This window comes from Lathyrus oleraceus, chromosome 3 (genome assembly GCF_024323335.1).
Source record: "Lathyrus oleraceus cultivar Zhongwan6 chromosome 3, CAAS_Psat_ZW6_1.0, whole genome shotgun sequence".
NCBI classification, from domain to species: domain Eukaryota; kingdom Viridiplantae; phylum Streptophyta; class Magnoliopsida; order Fabales; family Fabaceae; genus Lathyrus; species Lathyrus oleraceus.
In genome coordinates, this window is record NC_066581.1 from 362,926,855 (window position 1) to 362,941,791 (window position 14,937).

Here is a 14,937-nt window from a genome sequence, read left to right on the forward strand (position 1 = left end):
ACGTGGTTTGTTGAAAAATGAAGCTAAGAGAAATATATACAGTCTGGAATAATGACATGCGCGATGAAAAGTATCGCACACGTGATGCGACATGTTCAAATCGTGTGCACGATGGAAAAGTATCACACGCGTGATGGGCTGTTTTCTGGGCTTTTCTGACGCGTTTTGACTACTTTAAAAGGGGAGTTTTGGTACTTTTTCAAGGTTTCTGAACTTTACCTGAAAAGGGACGAATTTCTACATCAAAAGTGACGATTTACATCACTAGAAGGCATATTTGGAGAGCATTGGAAGCCATTGGAGGCCAATTCTCCAAGGGATCTCAGATGCAATTCTTCTTAATTATTTTTTGTATTGTAATCTGAATTATGAGTAGCTAATTCTTTTTAGATTATGTTGTAATTGATGAACCTGTTTGAATAGTGTTAGGACATATGTTGATTTGACTTGGCATGAATACTTTGATCTATAATTGTATTCAATTGCTTATTGTTCGTAATGCTTTTTATGTGAGATACTCTTTTAATCTGATTTTGGGCACATACGGATTACTGACCATTAGTATATCTGTTGTGTGAAATGATATGCCAAGATCTAGGGGGGGGGGTGTTAATAGATCACAAGTTAAAATTTGAACCAAAATTGGTTTTGAAAAAGTTTTTAGCACCGAAGCAAGTTTCAAAAATTTCCCGGATCAAAAATCGTCTAACCGAACCTACTATCAAAAAGCTCGTATATGTGTATAGGTGTCAATTCAATGATAGTAATCCACAAGTCAATCAACAATAACTAATCACAACTAGTTGAATACAATACAATAGGAAAAGTCTATCTCCAATGATCAAAACACACAAAAACTGAAGTCAAGCAATTTGTCGAACACTTACTGTGCGATCAATAATGTTTAGAATATTATGTAGGGTTTGTTGTTCTTAGAAATCCAATCACATTTGATCTACACAATAACACAAAATTCAAAATGCATTCAAAATTATGATCCAAACAATGTTAATCAAATGATCAATGCAATCGACAAATTGAACACTACAAAAATAAGAGAGAGAGAGAGAGAGAGAGAGAGAGAGAGAGAGATTGAGAGAGAGAGAGAGAGTACACAAGGCTTTGTTTAGGCGGTTCCCCAATCTATTATAATAAATCTTACTTTGCAAAGTATGTGTATACAAGAGATGAAGAAATCAAACTCTACAAACCCTAAGTTTGATGTTGACTCTACCACCTCCAAAAACCTTGATCAATATTAATTAAGTAACCAACCATGACTTTCCAATTTACCTGTTGTTTTTACTTCCTTGCAAGGCACCCCTTGACCCAAGGCTTTCACCCGGCTAAAGTAATCTCAAGCGTATTATCATGTATCCAACAATGTCACTTCAATTCACATGTTTTTACTACTTCCTTGCAAGGCACCCCTTGTCCTAAGGCTTTCACCTAGTTGAATTAATCCCAAGCGCACACTTGTTGAAACCCAAGATTTTCCAACATGATCCACCATCTCACGCTACTCCATTTTAAGGCATTCCTTATCCTAAGGCTTTTGCTTGATCGGATCTGAATTGCACAATCATGTCCAAAACCTTAAAACCCTAAACGATCTTGAAGGAAAACCCCAACTTGTTTTTCTGATTTGAATCCCTCAGAGTTCTCAATCTAATACTCTCGGTACAACAAACCTAATTGGACTTTATCAACCCTAATCTAGATGGAACCCAATCAAAAAATGATTATGTGTAGTTTGATTGTGTGTATGCATAGATGGAGTTGAAGATGATGAGAATACTTCAAAATCACGGATTCATGTAGGTTTTACTCATTCTAGAAAACTTACTAGAGAATGATGCATGTATGTAGTATTTATATGCATGAGTGATTGAAGGCAAAAAGGAATGCAAAAATTCAAGATTTAAGGTCTATAGGTCGACCTATCCGAGCCATGTGTCGACCTGTACAGGTCATGTGTCGACCTTTTTGAAGCATAGGTCGACCAGTAAAGGTCATGTGCTCCCTATAGGTCGACCTGATAAGGCAGCACATGAGACAAAGCTTATAGGATTTAATAATACAGTGTGGGCGTCGACCTATGTGTTGACCTATGCTGAAGAAAAATTTCTATAGGTCGACCTAAAATTGTATGTGTCGATCTATGCTGAAGAAACGTTTCTATAGGTCGACCTAAAGTTGTATGTGTCGACCTATGTAGTGTTTTTCACTCAAAAACTCAATTTTTGATGCATAAAAATCTTTTCTTGATGCATGAATCCTTTCTAAATCATTTCCAATCATGTTGACATGCTTCCTAATGCTAAAATGCACGATACACACCTAGAATTAGTTGATACCGTCCGATGTACAAAAACATTAAAGTTTCTCCTAGTTTTGACATGATTCAGAACACATCTAAAAGGAAAGTTTCACTCACATACTCCCCATTTTTTATGATGGCGAAACTTGAGATGGTGTGTTTCTTATTCATGAAAAGTTCCCCTTGAATGTGTGCATCATAACTTCATATTTCTCCCCATTTGACAACATTAAAAAGAGACAAAGTACACTATTAGAAGTATCACATATTCAATATACAATACAAATGAAATTACAAAGATAAGAAGTGCACTCATATATATCCTCATATATTGAAACACACAAGATTAATAAACACAACCATATAAAACATTAGCCACAATCATTCGATACAACAACCAAAATATGTCTCAAAATTCAAAATAGCAAAGTAATATTGGTCAATACATAAACGACATGCAAAAATAAACCAGAAACAAAGTAAAGATGCATACTGACTCAAAGCATGATTCAACAAAATGCTTAGTGACACATGAGATCAAAAGACAAAAACCAAGACAAAATGCACAACACTCCATTCAAGTATCACATATCTCCCCTATGCCAAAGTTTGGGCTTAAAGGAGGTGGCCAAACAAAGTTTGGGCTTTGAGAGATGACAAGCAAGTTAGGGCTTAATGGAGGTGCCAAGCGAAATTGGGCTTTGGAGGTGCCAAGCGAAGGTTGGGCTTTTAGATAGGCCAAGTGAGGTTAGGATTTATGCTGGTGCCAAGTATGATTGGGCTTTGGCTTTTCTTGTTTATTTTACAAGGCTTCGTGTTATGCCCGATGAATGATATGCATGAGTGAAGCAACGTCATTAATGCACAGTGAGGATTTATGTAACGGTTTTGAAAGTTCAACAAGCGCCCCGAGGTGGGTCATGTTAATGATATGTTAGTATTATGATTAGAAATGTTAGTAAGTTAATCATCTTGTTTAATTAAGAGAGGATAGAATGGACATTATGATTAAGTAAGCAAGGGCATTGTGGTAATTGTGCAAGTTCATTATTTAGGTCAATTTGCACCCAATCTTCTCATTTTCCACTTCTTTTCTCTCACTTCTGATTCATATTTTTTGAATAAATAGAGAGCTTGAGAGAGAGAGAGAGAGAGAGTATCAGAAGGAAAAAGGAGAAAAGTTCACCAATTCCTCACCTTTATTGTTGCATGTGAAGAACTTTGAAGGTTTAACAGAAAACAAGCTCTGAATCTTCATTTCCATCCCTTCCAAGATGCAATTTCCAGGTTCCATTTTCAAGTTGGGTTCCAATTAGGTTTTAATAGGGATTTCAGGAGGGATTGGGACTTCAGGTTTTCCTGATTCATGTTGTTTGTGTTCTTGACATGTTTTGTGTGTGTTGCTTAATGAATGACATGTGTGAAGTAACCCTTGATGCAAGATGATAGTATGTGTTTATATGAAGATGAGATGCTTGATGAATTCTTATTGCACTTAGTATGTGATGAGTATGAATACTCTTGATGTGGTGTAGAAGTATGTGAAGCATATATGTATGTTTAATACCAAAGTTAAGAACTTGATTACTTGTGATATGTCTTGAAATTAGTTAGGATGGTTGTCCTAGGGTGGAACGTCTATTTTGGGTTGCTTGGATTGATGTTATTGCATGTACATGGGAAAAAGTGCACAAAATACACAAACACACAAACCTAGTTTTGGGGAAAACACAGTTGTGTCAACTCACACGACATGCCCGTGTTGTTCCTAGATTTTGAGGGGAGAATGAGCATGATAATTGAGTATGGTAGGGTTAGCAGGTCGGATAGTTCGTGTTGGTTCTAAGTGTTGGCAGCAATTTTGGTAAAACAAAGAGTGTTCACAAGATGTTATGTGTGATGTCTTAACATAAGATATCCTGTGTACCTGCTGGAGTTTAAATGAAAGACATGTTCATGCAGGATTGTTTCAAGATGTCATACACAAGGTCATGGCATCTGATATGGTTGTACCTGCTGGAAGCTATAAAAGGAATTATGGAATTATGCAGGATTTTTCCAGGATGTCAGACCCGATGTCATGACATCCTGTACACAGAACATTCAGTGTGAATGTTTGGTGTTTTGTGATTGCACAATTAATGGCAATCTATGTATGATTGAAGATCTGATTTACAGGCGCATTCAATCATGGATTACAACCTGATTTACTTATTTTCCAAAGAGATCTAACCAGCTGTCATAAAAAGATTTAATTGGAAAATAAATTTAGGGTTTTCAAGATGTCTAAGCCCAGCTGAAAGCTTTTATAAAAAGGGACTTAGAAAACCTGTTTTACAACACAACCAATACTGAGCGAAATATATATATATAGAGAGAGAGAGCTAGGTTTTGTGTCTTGTTTAGTCGTGAGACTTGTAAGCCATTCAAGTCATCTTTTGATGATTGAATTGGACTGATTTGTGGTTGTAATTTGTCACTCTAAAGCTGTTAAGCAAGAGTGTGTGTCTACTTGATCGAAGCTGTGAAGCAAGATCAAGTGTGTGTCTTCTTGATCAAAGCTGTTAAGCAAGATCAAGAGTGTGTCTTCTTGATTGAAACTGTGAAGTAAAATCAAGAGTGTGTTATTGAAAAGTGTTTTCTTTTCTCAAGGGGTTGTTGTTTAAAATCACAGGTGTGATTGTAGGGAAGTGAGTGGGTTCTCATATCTAAGAGTGCTTAGGTAGAAATTGCACGGGTAGAGATTAGGTGAGAAAGACTGTAACTTATTGAAGTGTACGGAGAGTCTTTGAACTGATTCTTTTTTAGTGGATTTCCTTCCTGACTTGGTAGCCCCCAGATGTAGGTGAGTTGGACCAAACTGGGTTAACAATTGCTTGTGTCTCTTACATTACTATTCTTTATCTTTATCATGTTTGCATAACTCAGATATTAGTGTAGTGACATTACCTTCGACATCTCATATCTGATACCAGAATTTCAATTGGTATCAGAGCAGGCATCCTACTCTGGTTCTGGGTGAGATCTAGGGACAATACTTTCTGGTACAATGGAGAGAGATGGAGGATCTGTTCACAAGCCACATATTTTGGATGGATCCAACTATGACTACTGGAAACCTCGAATGGTAGACTTCCTAAAATCTCTGGATAATAAGGCTTGGAAGGCTGTGTTAACAGGCTGGGAACATCCAGTTGTTACCAAGAATGGAGAAGCTACTATTTATAAGAAGGCTGAAGAACAATGGACCAAGGAGGAGGATGACTTAGCCTCTGGGAACTCTAAAGCATTGAATGCTATATTCAATGGTGTAGATAAGTATATCTTCATATTGGTAAACAACTGTGAAGTGGCTAAAGATGCTTGGAACATTCTTAAAACCACTCATGAAGGCACCTCTAGAGTGAAGATATCTAGACTACAGCTGCTCACTACCAATTTTGAAAATTTAAGGATGAAAGAAGATGAAAATATTCATGAATTTCATATGAATATTGATGGGAAAATAGCAAGTGTACTATTTTTCTCACTGTAGTAATAAAAGGGAAATTCCCCGTTTGTCGATCTCAAGGACTGCTTGACGATACAAAGTTTATAGATTGTTTCAATTAGACAAAAGCCTTTGGTTTTTGTGTTGTGAGGAATTATCCTACCAATTGCAAATAAATAAAACAAGTAAAAAGGTTGAACGAGATACAAATGAGAGACGATTGTTAGGGTCGGTGAATGAAACTTCCCGTAACAGATGTAATTTATGAAGGCTTAGGCAATATTCCTGTCAAATTAATTCCGGTCCTCAAGGGTATCTATTCCTAAGTCCTTAGTAAACAGACCTTTGATTATGTAACCTAATTACTATGTCCATAAATAATTAAGTTCATACTCAAGCATTCAAATATCAAGAATTACCGGTTAGATAGAAAATCCCTAGTCCTAGGTTATTTTTACTATCCAAAGTTCTTATCCAGGTCAATGAATAATCGCTGTCCAGCTTAAACTATTCATATTAATCATCACTCGTTGGTCCGACGAATAAAGCATAAAGAACAATAATAAGAACAAATCAATGGAAAAGAAGAAATAATCATTGCATTCATAAACATCAAATCTGTCACATTCAGAATCAGGGTCACCCCCCTAGCAATAGGGGGTTTAGCTACTCATAATAGAAATAAAAACAAAGATTAATATTGTTGTCATTACAGAATTTCATGAGGAATCAATCTTCAATAGTCGGAAAACTCTTGAACATATGAATCCTTGGATATTCGTCGAGTCTCCAGCTCTCAAAACGCGTCTTTTTTCTCTCCAAAACGTCCAACCCCCGGAAAATCGTGGTCTGGCCTCTTAATAGCTCTTCAGTTGGATTTTTCCTGATTTTGTGCTCCATACGCGTATTGAGCTGTCCCATACGCGTATTGGCTGGTCTCAAACGCGTACTGCACGTAACACAGCCTCTGATACGCGTATTGCCCAGTCTGGTACGCGTATTGCCCAGACTGGTACGCGTATTGCCCAGACTGGTACGCGTATCACCAGAAGCTTGTCTTTTGGCTGAATTTTCCATCCCTCTAGTCATTTACGTATGCTACGCGTACTGGGAAGGCCCATACGCGTATCATGTGAGGCCATGCGCGTATGGACAACAGGTTCTCCAGAAAAATGATTTTTTCTTCCGTTTTCTTGCTCGGGCTCGATTTCTCATCTGACGTTTGATTCCCTGAGCTTCCAAACTAGTTTTTTACCTGCTAACATACCCAAAAGTGTAAAATATCCTCAAGAAACTCATCAGTAACAACACACTTAATATTATAGAATTGAGCTTATATCTAACTAAAAATGCTTCAGTTTACACAGTTTACCTGACTTATTTACGGTTAAATAGTGGAATGTCTAGCATAATTGGTGACTGATCACAACCCCAAACTTAGCTTGTTGCTTGTCCTCAAGTAACATTTTGTTACCAACAAAGATCATGTCACCCCAAACTTACTGTAAAACAGTTCTTACCACAATACTGCTGAAATCTTTCGCACTGGACCTCTTGATGTTTTTCAGGTTTTCTGATTCTTCCACATAGCCAACGAGCTAGAAACTCTTTCCCTTAGAGATATGACTTTACCTGTCAGCTTATATCACACTCTCACCAAGTCTCTCGGGGTTAAAGTGTTATTATTCTCAAATCACAATATGCAATATCAAATCAGAAGTTTGAATAAATTCTCTCATCCTATCAACATGTACAATCACACACACTTTTTGAGGTCTTTTAGGGTTGTAACGGGGTTTTGGTTTAGGTAGGCTATGAAATTTGAACCAAGGTTTTTTGGTTCAGAGTACATGAAATCATTCTCTCACTACGTTTCTTTTCTATTATTCCTGTAGGGTTATGCAATCCTCTTTGCCTTTTATCTATAGTGAATGTAGCATCTTTCAAAAGCTGTTCTTTTATTGTTTTTCGCTTTTCTCTTTCTTTCTTTTCATGTTGTTGTTGTTTTTTTTTTCTCTTTTCTTTTTTTTTTGTTTTTTTTTATTTTTTTTATACGACATTCACTTACTATTCATGTACTGCAAAGCTACCCCAAACTTAAAGGTTGCTATTCCAACAGCAACCCCAAACTTAGATAGAACCGTAGAGCTGAAATCAATCCTCACATACTCTGAATCAGGTAGGATAGGTACAAGGTCATGGTTTTAGAAAAAAAACGGGTATATCACAAATAAATGATTAACAGGCTCAACAGGGTAAAACAATGGATAATAATAATAATGGGATGGCTAGAAAGGCTCTAGGTGATAAACAAAAACATGCCTCAGTGTGAGTATTCGTACAGCTAATAATAACAAAAGAACGTACGCAAACCAAGATTGATAAAGACATACCTGATATCTCTCATATGATGATAAGTGTTTGGCTTTTTATGAACTCACCAGGACGGGTTAAGCTGACTTGTTCTATCATACCTCTGAGTTCAAAGCTCATGCTCGTGGTTCTGATGTTAATCTTAACCAGTGCGTCCAATCATAAACAACAGTATCTACAGTCAGGGGACTGAAAGAGAGGACGCCCCAAGTAGTTGGTGTAAATGATCAAGAAAACCAATAGCCAAACATAGTCACGTATCTAATGAAATAAACAGGAAACTGGAGGTAAACCAAATCAAATTCATTAGAATAAGCCAACCTATAATAGGTGGTTACATCAAAGCAACAGAAATTAACAACTGAATAAATAAAAAAAACAAAAGTTACACAAAGAAAACCAAAAGTACAACAAACATAATCAAACTCAATCACTCCGTCCACCGTCCTGCATATGGGTATCAAAGTTAATCATATATGTCGGATCCAACATAGTCTGCCCTCGTGCGAAGGCAGAGATAGGCGTCAACGTCTCTGTGTGGCCCGACGGAGACTGCTGCTGCTGAGGTGGTGTCTGGTGCGGTGGCTGCTGCGGAATCTCTCCCCCTATCTGAACTGGCTGGTTCCACCAAGGAAAGGTGAACTGGCCAAAGTGAGGTGCTGGAGGCGGTCTGGAGAATCTATCTCTAAAGCGCTGTGCCTCCTCCCACAGATCTGTCTGATGAGTAAGAACTCTCCCTGACAGTCCATACTGAAAGCAGAAGTCCTGCATAACACAAAACTGTGACATCTGCATCCGGTACTCTCTGGAGTTCTCATCAATTGGAGGAGGCTGAGGTGGCTGTGTCTCTGCTGCATTCGGCTGAGCCTCCTGGTGCGGAGCACTGGTGCTTCCCTCCCTGTCTCGTGGTCGCCTCAGAGGTCGGGGCGGATCATCTGTGACCGTCCTCTCCTTCATCCAATGGGCGTTCAGCGGTGCAGCTGGTCGCAACATCAGCGAATCAGAGAAATCCGGAACACCCGCTTTCTTGCATAGCAGGTAAATCACAGTCGCATGGCCTAAGGATTTCTTTGGCGACTGAGCGATGTCATCCATATCAGCAGCGATGATCTGGACAATATTCACTTGTTTCTGATGCAGGATCTGATGGAGCAGTAGGGCACGCTCTGATATCAATTCCGACCCGCTCCGATTAGTGCTCAAATTATGATGAATGAAATATGCCAATGCCTTAGGAATCGGAGCTAGATCAACTACCATAATCTTCGCCGGAGAGATTTTTGAAGTGGGAGCCCAATCGTGACCTGGCCTAATCAGTGAGTTTTTCATATCAGTGTATGGCCAGTAGTTCTTGTCAGCCCGTTTCATTTCGGCAAACGGGCAAACGAAATCATAGAATTTGCATTTCAGCACACTGTTGATCGTCTTCCCATCATATTTGATAACTTTGCCCCTTACCCATGAAACGAACGATGCATTCCATGTGGGATCGTCTTCATCGGATGTTACCCGTAGTGCATTAGCGTAAAACTCCCAGATCAGATCCAGTGAAACCGGTTGGATTTTGTCATTGAAGTAGATCAACTTCTGCTTTTTTAGAATATTAGTGACCTCTGGATACGTGTCATTCTGATACATCCAATGTTTTTCTTCGACCATGCTTCGACTCTTGATTTGCTCATATCTCTCTTCATGGTAGGTGGTACGGAATGTGTTGACTTCGTTTGGTGATTGAGACATGATATTGATCTGTAAACTGAATGAAAAAGAAGAAAACAGAGAACAATCACAGCAATACGCACAAAACACATAACGAAAAAGTGAGAAAATGAAGTCCGTACGGACAAAAACTATATAAGCATGCCCATAAAACTGATACGCGTATCATACGCTGCCAATACGCGTATCTTGCTCCCATACGCGTATCATACGCTGCTGAAACAAGTGCAAAAAGGGATCTGCGTAACAGATCACGTATCATAAAGTGATACGCGTATGGCCTGGTCCCATACGCGTATCATACGCGTATTCTTCTTCTATACGCGTATCATACGCGTTTCACCAGAGGGGTGCATTTTTTTGTCCAATAGGCGTATCATGAGGTCCATACGCGTATTGGCAGATTCATTTTCACAATTTTTTTTTATATTTTAAAAAATTTGTTCTTAAAAGAAACTGACTCGGGAAAAATAAAATGACAAAATCAATCAAACCTCCCTTGGGTTGCCTCCCAAGCAGCGCTTCGTTTAACGTCGCATGGCTCGACGGGACACCTCATACTCAGATGAGTTTAACAGTTTCAATTGGTCCCCCTTCACCGGGATTGTATGGTTTCAACCTCTGGCCATTGACTTTGAAGGTGTCGCCATTCTTCTCATTTTTAAGCTCTATTGCTCCATAAGGAAGTACTTTGTTAATGACGAACGGTCCTGACCATCTTGACCTCAATTTCCCTTGGAACAGCTTCAACCTGGAATTAAACAGCAGTACAAGTTGTCCCTCCCGAAATTCCCTCTTCTGGATCTTTTGATCATCCCATTTTTTTGTTTGTTCTTTGTAAATTTTGGCATTTTCATAAGCTTGATTCCTGAATTCTTCCAACTCATGAAGTTGAAGAATTCGGGATTCACCAGCTTTAAAAAGATCACAGTTTAGGAATTTGGAGGCCCAGAAGGCTCTGTGCTCGAGTTCGAGTGGTAAATGACAAGCCTTACCGTAAACTAATTGATAGGGGGACATACCTATTGGTGTTTTAAGTGCAGTCCTGTATGCCCATAATGCATCATCCAGCTTTACTGACCAATCTTTCCGAGAAGCACTTACCGTTTTTTCTAAGATCTGCTTTATTTGACGGTTGGATACTTCCACTTGCCCACTCGTCTGGGGGTGATATGGTGTGGCTATCTTATGTTTGACATTATACTTCTTCAACAGATTCTCCAAGAGTTTATTTATAAAATGCGTACCTTGGTCACTAATTAAAGCCCGTGGTACCCCAAACCTAGAGAAGATGTTATGCCTCAAGAACTTCACCACCACTTTAGCATCATTTGTTGGTAATGCCACAGCCTCTACCCACTTTGACACATAATCGACCGCAACCAATATGTAATTCTTACCAGATGATGGCGGAAACGATCCCATAAAATCAATACCCCAAACATCAAACAGCTCTACTTCTAGCATGGAGTTTTGCGGCATCTGATTCCGCTTTGTAATGTTACCTATTCGTTGGCACCTATCACATTCTCGGACTATAGAATTTGCATCCTTGAAGAGCGACGGCCAATACAAACCCGATTGGAGGACTTTTGCTGCAGTTCTATCTCCACTGAAATGTCCACCATACTCCGAGTTATGACAAGCTTTCAGAATGTCGGCTTGCTCTCTTTCTGGAACACATCTTCTGATCAAACCATCCACTCCCTTTTTATAGAGAAATGGATCATCCCATAGGTATAACCTGCAATCATAAAGAAACTTTTTCTTTTGGTGAGAATTAAAGTCATCAGGTATAACCCCACCTACCACATAGTTGGCATAGTCAGCAAACCATGGTATCTCCTGAACAGCAAGTATTTTCTCATCAGCGAATGTGTCCTGAATAGGATGTTCCTCCTCCGTTTCTTTGATTGGGGACATGCGAGATAAGTGGTCCGCGACCGTGTTCTCGCACCCCTTTTTGTCTTTAATTTCCAAATCAAACTCCTGAAGGAGGAGGATCCATCTCAAAAGTCTCGGTTTTGATTCCTGTTTAGCAAACAAATACTTTAAAGCAGCATGATCAGTATACACAATGACTTTTGAACCAAGCAAATACGATCTAAATTTGTCAAAAGCATAAACCATGGCCAACAACTCCTTTTCGGTAGTTGCATAATTCATTTGGGCCGGGTTAAGGACATGACTAGCATAATAAATCACATGCAATAATTTGTCCTTTCTCTGTCCTAGGACAGCCCCCACAGCAAGGTCACTTGCATCACACATTATTTCGAAAGGCAAGGACCAATCGGGGGCGATTACAACAGGTGCACTGATCAACTTACTCTTTAACGTTTCGAAAGCTACCATACAGTTTTTATCAAAATTAAATTGCTTGTCCTTGACTAGCAAATCAGTCAATGGTTTGGCTACTTTTGAAAAGTCCCTGATAAACCTGCGATAAAAACCTGCATGACCCAAAAAACTCCTTATCCCTTTTTCATTCACCGGAGGTGGGAGGTTAGCTATAACCTCCACTTTGGCTTTGTCCACTTCAATTCCTTTGTGGGAAATTTTGTGTCCTAGCACAATTCCTTCCTGCACCATGAAATGACATTTCTCCCAATTGAGAATAAGGTTAGTTTCATGACATCTTTGCAAAACAAGAGACAAGTTAGCTAAACAATTATCAAAAGAAGAGCCAAACACAGAGAAATCATCCATAAACACCTCCATATACTATTCAAGCATGTCGGAGAATATAGATGTCATACACCTCTGAAAAGTAGCTGAGGCATTGCATAGCCCAAATGGCATCCGTCTGTAAGCGAAAATACCATAAGGACATGTAAATGCAGTTTTTTCCTGATCTTCCGGGGCTACAGCAATTTGATTGTATCCCGAATATCCGTCCAGAAAGCAATAATACTCATGACCTGCAAGTCTTTCTAACATTTGATCAATAAAAGGGAGAGGAAAATGATCCTTTCTTGTTGCTGTGTTCAGTCTTCTGTAATCAATGCATACTCGCCACCCGGTCACTGTACGAGTTGGGATCAGTTCATTCTTTTCATTTAAAATTATTGTGGTTCCTCCTTTCTTTGGTACCACGTGCACTGGACTTACCCACGAGCTGTCAGAAATGGGGTAAATCATTCCCGAATCTAACAACTTTACAACCTCTTTCCTTACCACTTCTTTCATTGCTGGATTTAACCTCCTTTGTGGTTGTACTACTGGTTTCTGATTATCCTCCATCAGTATCTTATGCATGCATACTGTGGGGCTAATACCTTTTAAATCCTCAATAGTCCACCCAATAGCACTTTTATGTTTCTTTAGTACCTGTATCAACTTTTCCTCATCTGTTGCATTTAGCTCAGCACTGATAATCGCAGGATAATTTGTTCCAGATCCTAGAAAGACATATTTAAGATTTACAGGTAATTGTTTTAATTCAAAATTTATACCTGGTTTACCTACCTTTTCATTTTCTGATTCTGGTGCAGATCTCAGATCCTCCCACCGGCGTGGTTTGGATTTCATCCAAAGAGGTTGTGTATCCAGCATGGCAATCACTTCTTTTTCTGTTTCATCATCATTCTCTTCATCCTCTCTGACCGACAGACTAAGAACTCTTTCCAACGGTAATTCAGGAAACTTTCTTTGCATTGTGCTAGTTACTATTTGATCAATGACTTCCACAGAGTGATTTGTACACCTATTCTCTTTATGTTTCATAGTATCTCGGACATCAATTCTGAGCTCTTCATCATATACCTTTAGGGTCAAGGTACCTCCCTCAATGTCTATCATGCATCTACCTGTTTCTAAGAACGGTCTGCCCAGAATCAGAGGTATCTCTTCATCTTCTGGCATTTCCAAAATTACAAAATCAACAGGAAAAACAAATTTATCAACTTTGACCAGAACATCCTCAACTACCCCAAAAGGTCTCTTCACTGAGTGGTCAGCAAATTGAAGTGTCATTCTGGTATCTTGAACATTTCCCATTCCTAGCTTCCTGTAAATAGACAAAGGCATAAGGCTAACACTAGCCCCCAAATCAATCAGCGCCCTTTTAAAAGACCTATCTCCAATGGTACACGGGATGGTCACAAAACCTCTATCTGGCTTCTTTACTGGAATCTTCATACCCTGCAAAATAGCACTACAAGTTTCAGTTAATATAACAGGGTCAGTGTCAGTGGTGCGCTTCTTGGAGATGATGTCTTTCATGAACTTCGCATAGATAGGCATCTGCTCGAGTGCCTCAGAGAATGGAATATTGATTTCTAGTTTCCTGAACAACTCCATGAATTTCTGAAAATTTTTCTCATCTTGCTTCTTCTTTTTGTTTCTTTGTGGGAATGGAAGCTTAATGATGGGTTTTGGTTCAGGTAGCTTTTCTTGCACCACCGGCAGTGTCACACTTTCTTCCTGAGTTGGTGTCTTGTTTTCTAAGATTTCCAGGTCCACTTCAAGCAATTGATCTTCTTCTTCATCCTTCTTCTTAAGATCTGCAACAGATTTCCCGCTTCTTGTTGTTACCGCACTCACATTATTGTGCTCCCTCGGATTTGTCACTGTTGCACTAGGTAATGCACCTGGTGTTTGGGAATTTGTTATCTGTTGTGCTATCTGACCCAATTGAATCTCCAGATTTTTAATGGATGCATTGGTGCTCTTCTGATTATTCCTGGTTTCTTCCTGAAATTGCATACTCTGGGTAGCCATCTTCTCTATAGCAATCTCCCAATCAGCTTTCTTTGGAACTTGTTGCTGATAAGGTTGTTGTTGGTACGGTGGTTGTTGTTGTGGAGGCCCTTGGTTCTGAATATTACCTTGCTGATCTTTCCAAGAGAAATTAGGATGATTTTTCCACCCCGGATTATAAGTATTTGAGTAAGGATTATTCTGCCTCAGGTAATTTATTGCTTGCACCTGTTCCGCGGTTGCAACACAATGCATGGTAAAGTGTGGTCCACTACAAATCTCACAAATCATGGTCGGAACCGGTTGCACTTGAGCAACAGTCTGGGTACCTAAA